The sequence below is a fragment of the Sparus aurata genome, chromosome 24 (assembly GCF_900880675.1).
Source record: "Sparus aurata chromosome 24, fSpaAur1.1, whole genome shotgun sequence".
Taxonomy (NCBI): Eukaryota; Metazoa; Chordata; class Actinopteri; order Spariformes; family Sparidae; genus Sparus; species Sparus aurata.
The window spans coordinates 8111193-8125132 of record NC_044210.1 but is presented as its reverse complement, the minus strand read 5'-3'; the positions used below and the strand labels follow the sequence as shown (position 1 = coordinate 8125132).

General features: G+C 43.8%; 1 long non-coding RNA gene across 1 annotated transcript in view; it reads left to right on the top strand.

Annotated features, from left to right (window-relative positions):
• The window catches only part of LOC115577308 (uncharacterized), an 85680-nt gene extending 77426 nt beyond the window's left edge, over positions 1-8254 (top strand). The window contains exon 4 of the long non-coding RNA XR_003983082.1: positions 7456-8254. This is a non-coding gene — a long non-coding RNA (uncharacterized LOC115577308). The remainder of the gene's footprint in view (positions 1-7455) is intronic.
• Positions 8255-13940: the final 5686 nt, after the last annotated feature.

Genomic DNA, 13940 nt, shown 5'->3' with positions numbered 1-13940 from the left:
ATTTTAATGATACCGAATATCATCTTCCAGCATCTCCAGTCTAAAAATATCAATACCCTCCATCAAAAGGGCCCATATCAGCTGAACCCCACTGTGTACAGGGACGTGTAAGCCCACATCAGATTTGATGTGGTTCCACGTGACTGCGCTCACTGCCAGTGTTTCAGTTTTTACTGATTGAACCGGCTGCTGTTTTGTTGCAGACATCAACTTGTCTGTCACAACAGAATCAATTTGCCTCCCCCCCCCCCCACTACCCCCCCACCCCTCACTTGAAAACAGCGCTGCCCTTGGCGTGCTCCAGACTGGCTAAAGCGCTGCATTTAGCATGATTGACCGTCGTCCAATCGAACTCTGGATGACTGTGGCGTGCTTTTAACTATTGACCCGCGTACCCAAATCAGTTCAAGCAGGCAAAAAGCGGAGGGGAAGCAGCGTGACAGACCCGTTCTTTCAGAGAGCCGAGAGGGACGCGGAGGGGAGAAGGCAAACAAAGGAAGATTGGTTTTGATTTGGGGCCAGCAGGGCTGCATGTGGTCTGACAAGTCGGGGAGGTTTGAAGGTGCACTGGGTAGTTCTGGGGAGGATAGAGGAAGGCCTCCATTGCCTGATTTTTTTTATGTCTAAACAAACCTCATTTTCATCACTGAATGACAAATTGTGTTTATATGTGGCGGACCCTGCCACCTTTTAGCTTCAAACTGTGTTCTGGGGAGCTTAAATTCCTCTGAGAACAGCTTGTTTCTTCATCAATGGAAAAGAAATGCCTTTTGATTTGATATGATTACCTCTCTTATACTGTAAATATTCAAATCTAAGTTTGAATTTCTTCTCCAAAGCCACACAGTGCCCCTTGAAAAAAAAACCAAAACACTTCTTTACCTTTATCTCCTACACGCGGTTTATCTCTTTGATACGTGTCCAAGCTCTATGCATCGCCCGTCGGCGCTGCACAGGGGGAATCGCGCAATCATCGAGTGATTGTATCCCCTGTGTGGCGAAGCGAGGAGGCAGACAGACCGGCATGCGGGGATTTAAAAAAGGGGGGGAAATTCAATCACTTGCCACATCCTTCAGATGTGCGTTATTACGGCGGTGCATCTGTGCGGGCCCCTGGTTCAACGAGGAGCATCCAGAGAATTACCTCGCTCAGCTGGAGTCTCACACGCGCGTCTTGAACACCGTCCCGGCGCCGTAGATCAAACCTCGGCAACAGCACAACAAGATAAATAGACGCTGTTCTGAGAGTTCGCTCTTATTTCTCATTTATATATGTTGTCCCTCCGGCTCTGGCGTGCAGAATGAGCACAATATTGGCAGGCGGAATAAGAGTTTGCCGCATCTTTGTTTTGCAAACACGTGTGCTTTCATGCATAGTGAAGGTAAACATGCATATATTTTTATCTTTTTTTCACACCGCAGAAAAGCAGAAAAACTCGCCACGCGGCATTGTCCGAGTCTCTGAGACAACAATGTGTGAGATCCTGTAATCTAGAGGTGAATTATTGACCTTAGCCTCGCTGGAGGCTGCACTGTTTTCTTGCTGCAAACACAAACGCACACACACCCATCCCCTGCTACAACACGAGGTGGACAGGATATCACACTCCTCTGCACTTTGCTGCCTTATGAAACATCACCCGGCGCAGCATTATGATAATACGTCGACACTTAACAACCCACACAGGCAAATTACCGGGGAGTGCAGTGAGCTGTGTTGGACCGCGTTGCAGCGAGCGAGCCCAGTGCTTGTTGTTAGGAAAGGTAAGGCGGCCCTGGCCACCAACGATCGGCTGGGGGAGAGCCAGAGGCGGCGGGGTGATGGGTACTGGAACAAATGCAAAGGGAAAAGAGGCTCACGGTCCCGCAGTCCCGGCTCGAGCTGACTCCACATCGGCCTGACACATGGACGCATGAGAGAGGGAAAAGGAGAAAGGGAGGTGGTCGGAGATTGTGTGTGTGTGCATGTGCACGCATGCGGTCAACAGGGTGGCCAGGAAGGCAGGGAACTGGCAGGCTTCAGCCGCGATGCTCCCTTAAAGCTTCTGACAGACGCTCGCAGACAAAGTAGAGACTAAATATAGCGTACACACAATGTGAATGTACAGTACAGTGTTGTAATTCCCCCACACATCCATACAGTGCGCCTCCGTGGTCAGATCCACACACTTGATCGAACATACAACACACACACACAGGGCGTTCAGTTGTAATTGTGGCCTACACCATGTGTCAAAGGCATGATCCACTGTTCCATCTCCATCTCCAGTTATTTATCTTGACGGGGTTCCTTTGGAAACGCCTGACCAGAGTCGACAACAATCTCAAGCCGAACACTTGCCCTTCGTGATTTGGCTTCAATACAAAAACTTAACGGTCTGCTGCCGATGTTTGTTATTCCTCTGCTTCGCAAACGACCTCGGCGTGACACCGGCAAGAGCTTCCTTTCACAGATCATTTTTACAGATCATTAATAATGGTAAATGTATCGGTGATTAAAGGTCTAAAGAGCTCTTCCTTGAAATCATTGTTATGATTGATCAATTATTTTCATAATGTGTGTCGAGTCCAAAACGATTGCTGAGTTCTGACAGTTGGCTCCACCCGCTAACAAGGTTTGTGACGCCGCTGGTGAGAGCTGTGTTTCGTCAGCGATCAACAGTCTTTGTGGATTCTTCGCCAGTATTTGGGGGAAAAACACTAAGAAAATACGCAAACATGGTTCTACAGTATGAACCACAGCATACTGTGCTGCTCCAACGTTAGCTACTCGTTAGCTAGCGTTGACAGCTTTGATTTCTAACTCTAACTTCACTGTACAAATGGGCGCATACTGTACATTTTCGCCGTTTATGTTAGCTAGTTAGCATTAGCAAGATCAACGCAAGCCTGCTATTGTCAGCGACATTAACTAGCCTGAGCAACGTTGACTGAACTGTACAAATGGGCACACATTGTACAACTTGGGTCTCAGCGTTAGCAGCGTTAACATTAGTAATGGTAACGTCTGCTTGCTAGCGCTAGCAACATTCCTAGCTACATCCTGTCTCTTTAAGCCCAAATTCTGACACAGTTGGATGTCACAAAGCAATAGAAGTAAAGGCGGGACTACTGGTGATGCCTTTCAGGAGCAGTGTTTTCTGTGGGAGAGAGGAGCTTCAGTTACATATATATAACAAACTGAGGGAAAGAAAAGAATAACAAAAGCATAATGCTCCTCCTTCAACTAAAGTTTAATGAGTTAATTAGTGTCACCTTTGTCTGTTCCTTAACCCCCTTTGATTTTCAGTCATCGTTAGAATACATAAATATAATTATTAGGAATAACTGCCAAAATAATTGATCGTTACATTGATTTTCGGAACACAAACAGTGACTAACGCTCTTGTTCTGTGACGGTATGACAGTTTGATGTCTGTCACTGGCGCATAGTTGACACATTTGTCTGAATTTTAATACATTAAGCAGCCCGAAAGGAAATTAATTATGAAACATATTCAAACAAATGAAAAGGGAAGACACAATGCTCCCATAGGGTTCTCAGAGCTTTTTAAGCCTTAATTACAACTTATAACGCATTATGTTAATAATATGTGGCCTGTGTGCATGTTCCCTGATTAAAAAATCCTCCCACACTGCCTTTTGAACTGGTGGAGATTTGAAAAAAAAAGCCACTCTTAGAACGGTTCTTCAGCGTTGGAAAATGTTGCAGAATATTTGGCCCCCGTGGTTTGATCAAACAGCTCGTAGTGAGTTATCAAAGTAAAAGCCCCTTTCATTCAGATGCCGCTTTTCTAAGGGAGGCATACTCACGGAGAGAGGGCCCCCTTCTTCAAAAGGAAAGATATAGAAATATTGCGGGGATAGATGGGGGGTTCATCTCAAAGGAAAATCAGTAAGGAGGAAAGGCAAAGGCCTGCCAGCTTGTTGCGTTTAAAAGGTTCACAGTTGTTTTTTACGCTGAAAAGGACGGACACGGTTCAATCCTGGAGAGGATGCAAGGTAGACGTCCTTCGTAAATGTTTGTTTGTGCTCACTGCGGTGCGACGGAGGTACATTTAGAAGTACAGGCCTCTTGTCCCTTCGAGTCCTTGTGGGTTTTATCGGTGCCATGAAATGTTTCGAGCAGTCACTTCGACCTCACAGAGGGAACTCTCGGCCCCTCGCCGTCGTGGCTTCGCTGTTGTCATCGATTCCAGACGCGGCGTAAAAAACAAACAAAAAAAAAGGTCGACGGCGGGCGACTTATTCAGACGGGGTCGCGCTTGAGTACTTTACCTCTCCCTGAACTCCACTTATGCTCCGGTTGTTTACAGGCACTCAGCGAGGCTCCAGTTTCCAGTCTGTCCCCGCTCATTTCTCACGCCGTCTCGCACCCCCTTCGCCGAATCGAATGGCAGCGCAGACATCCGTCGCCGTGCGAGCTCCGAGTCGGATGAATTCAATTGTCGGGGCACATGTGGGAGTTTCATACTTTTTTTTTTTTTTTCAAGTAGCTTCCTGCGATTTTCATTTGAATAATGCAACTGTCAAACGTTTTGGCTCGGAGCCATTACATTACTTCCCTCTGTTCCACTCTCCTGTTACTACCCCCCCACCGCTCGGCCCCCGTGCACCACAGAGATTTTAACAGGCAGGCTTTGGAAGAACATGCGATGGGAAGAAACACAAATAAATAAGTGAGAAACCCTGAATATCTCCTCTCACTCCTTCCTGTGCATGTAGTGTGAAATATTGATGATTCCACCTGCACCGCAGGGAGTGACAGCTTGATTGACGTCTTTAACAAGAGTGCGGCGCGGCGCTCGTTTGCTCAGCATTAGGGTTCTGTTTCCAGCAAATTAGCTCGCGAGAAACCTACAAATAACACTTTGGATCATGAGAGGATTCAGAACCTGGTGGCCACCGGCGTTTTGAGCGACGCTTAAATTTTGCGTTATTATTTTTCGTGTCGGGGCCCCCCTCGTGATTTAAAGGCTAAGATGCCCACACATAAGACCGGCAACAGCCAACATCCCCTATTTATTCAGTTATTCAGGTGATTTGAATTTGTTTCCCAGAGACTCCACCACGAAAGTCGGCACATCCTCCTCCACCAGGGCTGCTACTTGGCTTCGGTCACAGTTATTGAACCGCATTAAAAAGCTTGTTAATTCGTACTTTTATTTTGAAAATTAAAAACCTATTTGCCCAACAATTTAGACATGTATCCCTCCTGTCTCAAACAACCCAGCCCTCAACCCTTTCGATTTAATAACATTTAAAAGTTCTATATATAAGAAATGGCCCCCTGTTGAGTGCATACTCTGAACCAGCAGCTAGCAGCTAATACTGTGAGGTTTAGCGGCAGACGAGCTGGGGCTAGCCGGTCAGCATGCTAAATTCACTCTGTGCAGCACAGCACGCACATCATCATGTCAAAACTGCGATTGAAAAACATTCAAATATTTACTTTTAACTGAAGAATGTGAATTAACATAAGTTCCGACATACTGCCCCTTCAAACCCATTTCTATTAACATTCTGAGAGCGCCGTCTGAGAGCTAACCTCTTCGGTTCGGTTTTAAATTACTTCTGGCGGAATTTTCCATTTGCAATATGAGCCTCTCTCCATCCATCCATCATCTACCCACTTGTCCCACATGTCTGGATCGTCAAATGGCAAATAAAATCGGACACCAATTGGGTCTTTGGCGTCGGACCTAATGCGCTGGTGTTTGACGACCTTCGAACGAGACTCAACAATCAACTCTTTGTTTGTTTGTTTGTTTATTTAGTTGCTTCCAGGCATAGAACAAAAAAAAAAAGACAACAACATAGCTCGCCTATAAAAGTTACATGACGCTGCTTTAAGAAAATACAATAGACAGCGTTGTATAACCCCAGTTCTGGCCTCTCTTCATTGATTCTACTGGTTGTTGTCATTACTGGTATCATCATTTTTTTCCCACCACATTATCTTTTCTTGTCCTGTGAATAAAAAAAAAAAAAAAAAGTACTTTCAGCATGATGATCCCAAGACCTGAGACTAATTAGACCTGCTCACCACCCCGCATGAGGAAGGGGAGATAAATAAATAAGTAGAAAGAGGCATGAGCTGAATACTGACAATCTGTTTTGCCTTTTCCATCCTGCTATCCAGGAGATAAAAGAATGTTCTGGGACGATGGTTCACGACTTACACGAGTCCCACTGAGTTCTATAATGAACTCTGGCGGTCCTCTTATCGTAGAGCCTGACCTCGTTTGAGATAATTGTGTACCTGCGCGCCCATTTAAGTGCATATATCGAAGAAAGTGAGACTGAAAAAGGTCAGTCGGGGTTGAATTGGCACACCGACAAATAGATCCGTGTGTTTGTGCGAATGAAAGACTTCCCCTGGAATCCCCCCCACCCCCACCTCACACTGGGAGTCACACATTGTAATGAGTGTCACAAAGGTTAATGAGGTGGATTGGAAATGGAGAAAAAAGCTCTCAGGGACACTTTTAGATCTGGATTACAGTGGAAAAGACCCTCCCAGCGTACGCTTCCAAGAATCTCCCGCGGACCGAAACCCCTCGAGGGCATTTAAAGATGGACCATAAAAACTCAGTCTGGAATCGAAAAAGAAAAAAAAAATGGCTTATTCAATTTTAAGAAGGATTTCAATTACCCTGAAAGCCGCGCAAGAATAGATTTTTTTTTCTGTTAAAAAAAACATGCCCCGTCTCGTCGGCCACCTCGAGTCACCCCGGCCATCATTCACCCCGTTCGACCGAATTGAGAGAGTCGGTTCTGTGCACTGGCAGGAGATTTCCAACCGCATACAAACAAAGTGACGGATCAGAATAGAAGCGGCCGATGAATTTGGTCTAACTTCATATATTTCGCCCCACTTCGGTACTTGTAACCAAATTCGCACGTTCAATCGAGATGATGACCAGCATGACCTTTACAGACAAGATGGATGCGGTCGCTCTCTGATTCGCAACCTCGTTAAACAAAGATCGCTTTTCACTACTTGCTTATGGTACAACAAGAAGCTCTACACTTTGCACAGAAAGTCTCCTAAAATAACCTTTAACAGAGAAAGCTCCCAGGATGGACAGACCTGTCATTTCAAGTGTTCAAGCGTCTCGTCAGTTATTAAACAGTGACCAGAAACACTCTCACCTCGCCACATATATATGTCTTTGGTGGCCACATCACAAATCTTGTTCTCCTCATTTCAACCTGTAACTATTGTATTCTTGCTTTTTTTTCTTACTGTCTTTTAAATATGTTTTTAACTATTTACTTGCTTGTTTTTTTTTTTATGTTTTTTGTCTCTTAAAAGCAGTTAAAGGTAATGAATGTTAATTTTCAAGTAAACATTGAGATGATTTTAATTAGAATTGTGCCAGTTAAACCACATATGGACGAAAAATGACTGAAATAATAATGATGGAAATGTGATAATTCTGTTTGTTTCAGGAGGGCCAAGGAAGTTTACAGTGTCTTCATCTCATCATACAGTTCAGATGTCTTCATCCGCCATCATTTGATGTTTGAAGCCCCACTCCAGCCATTGTTTCATCCTGTTTAATGGCTAACGCTCTTAGCATTGATGGCAAAAGCAAGGCATTAGAATGGATAATAATAGCAAGGGTGGAAAGCAACATTTATATTGTTTATATTTTTTCATTCTGACTTTATCCACGGTGATATGTTTTGGTTTCTTTCTTGCGGCAAATGTACTTAATGTCCTAAATGTAAATGCAATAGGATTGCAATAGCATGGACAGCTATAGCATGGGTATAAGCACGTATAGAGACAGCATAGATATTCACACTGAGAAAATACCATGGATATGAGTGTGGATAGCAAAAGCATAATATATGAGCATGTACAGTAAAAAAATGGATATAAGCATGGACAGCTATACAATTGGCATTAGCACGGACAGCTACTGCATTCGTTTTAGCATGGACAGCTTTAGCATGGGTATTAGCATGTATAGAGATAACATGGATATTCACATAGACAAAATACCATGGATATGAGTGTGGTTAGCAATAGCATAATATATGTTTGCATATACTGATGCATGTACAGTAAAAGAATGGATATAAGCATGGCTAACGATAGCATGGCTGTTAAAATGCATTGCAATAGCTTGGATATTAACATGGACAGTGACCAGAAACACAAATATTTCAGCAATGATCTTAGCATGGAAAGCAAAAGCATGGATATTAGTATTGATAGTGATAGCAATACTACGGAAGAGGATTAGGGCCACATGTGAATTTTTTTTGTAGTTCTGACTTCAAAGTCAGAATTCTGAGAAAAAAGTCAGAATTCTGAGATTAAACTCAGAATTCTGACTTTAAAGTCAGAATTCTGAGATTAAAGTCAGAATTCTGACTTTTTTCTCAGAATTCTGAGATTAAAGTCAGAATTCTGAGAAAAAAGTCAGAATTCTGAGATTAAAGTCAGAATTCTGACTTTTTTCTCAGAATTCTGAGATTAAAGTCAGAACTCAAAATTTTTTTACATGTGCAGACTTCTGACTTTATTCTCAGAATTCTGACTTTAAAGTCAGAATTCTGACTTTAATCTCAGAATTCTGACTTTTTTCTCAGAATTCTGACTTTTTTCTCAGAATTCTGGCTTTAATCTCAGAATTCTGACTTTAATCTCAGAATTCTGACTTTTTTCTCAGAATTCTGACTTTAAAGTCAGAACTACAAAAAAAATTCTAATCTAATTCTAATCCTCTTCCGTACAATACCATTACCAGCAATACCAGCAAAATAATGGACACTGGCCTCCGAAGTGTCACAATGATTCATTTGCCACGTCTGTGTTGATTGAACATTTAATTTTGGAGCGCAAGTGGATGCATCACAATTTTTACACATTTTTTTATATTTAAGAGCACTCTGATCCACTCAAACACTATGTGTAAAGTGTACATTGGGTCAGTGTTGACTGGTATCGAACAGCAGTGTCTGGTGTCAGAGTCAAAGACAGAGTCACAAAGAGACTGTCTGCATGTAACTGATGTCAAACTGAGCCCTTTTTGGACTTTTTTTTCCAGCAGCTCTCCTCTCACTAATGCCGCCGGCATGCAACATTCACTCGTGCAGATTGCAAATTAAAAGAGCATAAAGAAGAAGACATGTTCCAGACATTCAAAGATATTCTCTTTATACTTTGGGCGAGGCTGCGGCTGGAGAGAGCGAGCCATCCAGGATCTTACGCTGTTTACGCTTGATCCTGTGAGACCCTGTTTCCAAATATCTGTTACCACATATCCAGTCCTATCTGTGCTTTACATACGCTGTCCCTCATGTATATGAAACAGGAAAATGGAATTCATAAGGACACGGACGACTTTCCTCTTCGCCTCTGTCAGATATACAGTGGCGGCCCCCTTTCACGCCCTCATATACTCGTGTTTACAATCTGTATAGGGTCTCCAATCTTTCGCAGGATCTCAAAGCAAACAGAAAATTGTGTTTTTGGGCGAGAAAGTTTTTCCTGCGAAATACATTTTGCTCGGCATCGGGGAAAAAAAGGAGCTTGGCGGTAGCTCTATCTCCGAGGAGCAGGTGTGTTTTCGAGGCAACTGTTGTGATTGTCATCTATTATAGAGAAGTTTGCAAGCGCTCGTTCAGAGCGGAGGGGGGAAAAAAAACAAAACTGGGAGCACGGGCGCCCGTATACAGACACACACGTGGGAGACGGCACACATATCCGTATGCGCGCTTCCCAGTTTTTCGGGAGTTTGCATTCATTTTTTACACCACAATCTGTTGAGCAATGTCTACAGGGTCCCATCTTTAAATAATAGATGTATTAGAAAATGGAGCATTTCTACCACTGTAAAAGTCTATGAATAAATCACGATTATGAGTATGTGTGTGTGTGCACCTGACTCGTGCTCCTCGCATTAAAAGGGGCTATTTGACAAGCTTTTTCATGTTGTCATCACACTCGGCTCCACCGCGTCGTGATTGATCTCCCCCCCCAATCTTACCCCCACCCCCATCCTTCATCCATTATGCTTAAGTCTGGTGCGGTTACTCCCAAAATGAAATCTCTTACAAATGACTGATTAGTGCAGTGGAAGACTCGCAGAACAATGGGAGCTTCTGGAGGATCGATACGATTGGATTTAACTCCGGCCGAGCCTCCGAAGTGTCATTACTTCATTTTTATAGATCTGCGGAGCAACAAGTTTAAATGGGCAAATTATTGCAATACACTGATGCAGGTCCTCTTCCCGCTAATCCCACCATCGCTTTTATTTAAAGATATGTTCTGAAACTGCTGTCTCACGTCCACCCTGATTACCATTTTCCTCCAGAAACATGATTCAGTGTCATCAAAACCGTGCTCGCGCATTATAGCTGTTTTGGTGCTTATTAAACTCATCCGGTCGGCCATACATTTCCATACATAATGAAGCAACGCTGTAGGCGAGAGAATCCCCTGTACTTTTTTAAATATATCCCAATAAACACACCTATATCAGCCCTCTGTTCTCTCTTCACCACGTAGTCCTTCCCTTGAAGTTCATTAGCCGCGACCTGACAATTACCACTTCCAGAGCGCCGTCGAGTCATCCGTCTTCATTCACGTGCACACATGTGCTGCCCGCCGACAAAGGGGTCAAAGGTGGGACGCCATTCCGGGTGACATTTCACCGACCGCCGCGATGATTGATCACTCCGGCGGTGCGCAGGTCTTTATTGAGGGACAGTGAAGACAGATGAGCGGAGGGAAAAAGGAGGGAAGAGAACAATGACTGTGGAGCATGTTAAATTCGTGCGTTTTGAGCTCCGCGGTGGCTGTAACTCAACTTTACGTGTGATCCAGTCGTCTAAATGTAAAACACTACCGATGGCAACTTAGAGTCTCAGAAGCACCTAAAAAAACGGATTGTACAATGTGACAGCACAGTTTATAATCTGAATCATTGTCATCGTTTGCAAGTGACGCCAGCACCAGGCAGACCTTCGTCGCACACTTGCAGTTTGGTTGGGTGTACCGACTCCGCACGAGTACCACGTTTAAACTGAGGTCGTCGTTAGAGAAGCTTATATACTTGCGATTCCATTCTTGAAGACCATTTCAAAATAAAACCACTTCGGGCAAGAACAGTCAACAAACCAACCAACCAACAAAGAAGCGGACAAACGACTTATTTACAGGTGATTGACATTTGACCAGTTACTAGCTTCTGTGCCCGCCCTCGAGCCCACAACAGCCAGCGGAAGGATCGTGTAGACAGAAGACCCACTCTGTTTCCTCCCCTCTCCCTTGAGCCACTCACACGCCAGCCACCAGATGACAGACGCATCATGTAGCCAGTGAGATTTAAAATCCTTGAATATGCAGTTAAGATCGGTGTGCCGTGGCCTAAACATAGTTTTATGCACTTCAGCACTTGCTTTTGACCATTTTATAAGCACAGAGTTTGTGTAAATGAGGTCATGAAGAACTACTATTAGTTTTTGTTACTTTTCCTCTCAGGCAGTGGTAGTTTGAGGTCACAAAATTGCAATTTTCTTTCCCCTTTTTTTTTTTTGCCAGGCATCTGGATATTTTAAACAAGTGTTGGATCTGAATTTTCAGTGATACTGTCATTAAATTTGAACTTGGTCCATGTAAGAATCCCAAAATGTTTTACAGCAAATAGCAGCAGTTGTAGGTCAACTGCAGGCTGATTTTTGCATAAAAAAAAAAATACCAAAGAAAACCAGAAAGAATAATAAATCTTTCAGTGTGCTCGAACTCTTGTAGATCAATGCCAGAAGCAGTTACAGAGCTTCTGACTGTTTGGGGGGAAAAAAAAAAACAGACTTTTCAAAAAGAGTCCAGAATCATGTCCATACTCCAAATGGTTCAACAACAGCTTCGATTTTATCTTTGGCTGGGCTGAGAAAGGCATTTTTGCGATAATTTTACAAGTTAATTAAAAAAAAATACACAAAAGGGGACTTTTATTGTAAAGGCAATATTTGTTTACGTTGTCTACTTTTCTGTATATAGAACACGCGTGTAAAATGATTTTTCTATGACTCACTTATTACTCAGACTGTTGTCTGCTGCGTACACCAAATCCAATACTGCACTTCTGTTGGTCCTCAGCAACACACCTGCCAAGTATGAAGTAGCTCTGACAGATGGTTCTTGAGATATGCAAGGAACAAACAAACAGGCAAGAGATTTCTGGCTTTATAGTTAGATTAGACGACACTGGTTATGTCATCTGGGTTATTTAGCATCATGGGAATGTTAGGCTCCAGTATTCTTTGAGTTTGACCCACACTTGGGGCCTCTGCTTTTGATTCTTACTTTAATGCAACACTATGAAACTTTCTGCAAAAAATCTCATACCCAGATCATCAAATACCAATAAAGATCAAATACCGGGTCTTTTACTGTTGTCGAGTGCTCCCTGTGTGCGTATCTAACTGAGTGACTTGGGTTGAGCCCTAAGCCCCTCCCCTGCTGCTGTCACTCTTTACTCAAGTTTCATGAATATGTCGCGATCCCAAATTACACCAAATTTGACACTGCACTTCCGTTGCTCCTCAGCGACGCACCTGCCAAGTATGAAATAGATCCGACAGACAGTTCTTGAGATATACGAGGGACAAACAAACAGTCAAGAGATTTCTGGCCTTATTTCTTCTTTTGTCTTTCATACTTTGGGCTAAAAGTCAGCATATCTGGGCCTTTGCTTCTTTGCTTTTGATCACTGTCACTTTAAAGCAACATTATGCAACTTTCTGCACAAAGTCTCATGCCCTGACAATTGTCAAATACCAATGAAATTAAAATACTCGGTCTTTGGCGTCGGACCATAAACATGGATGAATCTTTCTCCAGAATTTCTTTAAACGTGTTGCTTCAATGTGTCTTCCGCTGGAGGACCCCTTTACTCCGCAATCTTCAGCCGAGGTTCCAAATGTGCATAGCGATGGTCATTTAGATCCATCCTCTGGCTCGTCAACCATCCCCGAAGCAACAACAATTCATCCGTTTGTATCAAAAGCGCCCATCACATGTAATAACAACGGATGTAGCGCGGGGTGTTGATCAAGCCTGACGCAGGCCATCGACAGCTAATTAGGTTTCCTTGTTTTTGCTCTTCTGCTGATGTGATTTTCCCTCACTTATTTGTGCAATTTTCAGAAAAAAAAAAAACATGGAATGCAGTTAATTAGAGACAAATGAGCAGGTTTGGTACAAACACTGCGAGCACTTGAAGCATGGATGCGTGCCAGTGCTAAATGTGAGACGACTGCTGCAAAATAAAGCCTCACGACGTTCACCTGAAGCAGTAACCGAGCAGCGGCGGTACATGTTCGGAGCTGTGTGCGGTTGTGGACTTGCGCTGTGCGGAGACAATTGGATGTTCTCGCGCTGCCCACGTTGGGTCATCGCGGGCTGACACGCCAGCAGAAAGGCGCCTGCAGTGCGCTGCTGCAATCGCAACAACGAAAAGAAAGAGAAGAGGGCAGAGAGAACACACAGAGAAAGGGGGATGCGACAAGAGGAGGGGGATTTTTTTTTACCGCTTGATGGATGGTGATGTCCACATGTCCTGCTGATTGACACCTCACCTGTAACACGCTTCCTCCACAGCTCTGCGCCGGCCTCAAGGTGAACGCAACAGCTCATCGCATCGATTTAAGGTCTCCACCTCGCATGATCAAATGCGTAAAAGTCAATAATTTGACAGGTGTCAAATGCCTTCCTCCCCCACCCTCTCTCCTTCCCCCTCTTCTTTCTTTTAAATTATTTTCTTATTGCAGCATTCCTCCAGCACCAGAACTCCAGTGCCCCTGAGTATTAATTATTTGTATTGCCTGCGCTCTGATCTGCGCTCTCCTGTTAGGATTTGCATGGATGGTGCAAGGCAGGCATGTCTAATCCTTTGCCACAGAGAATTCAGCAT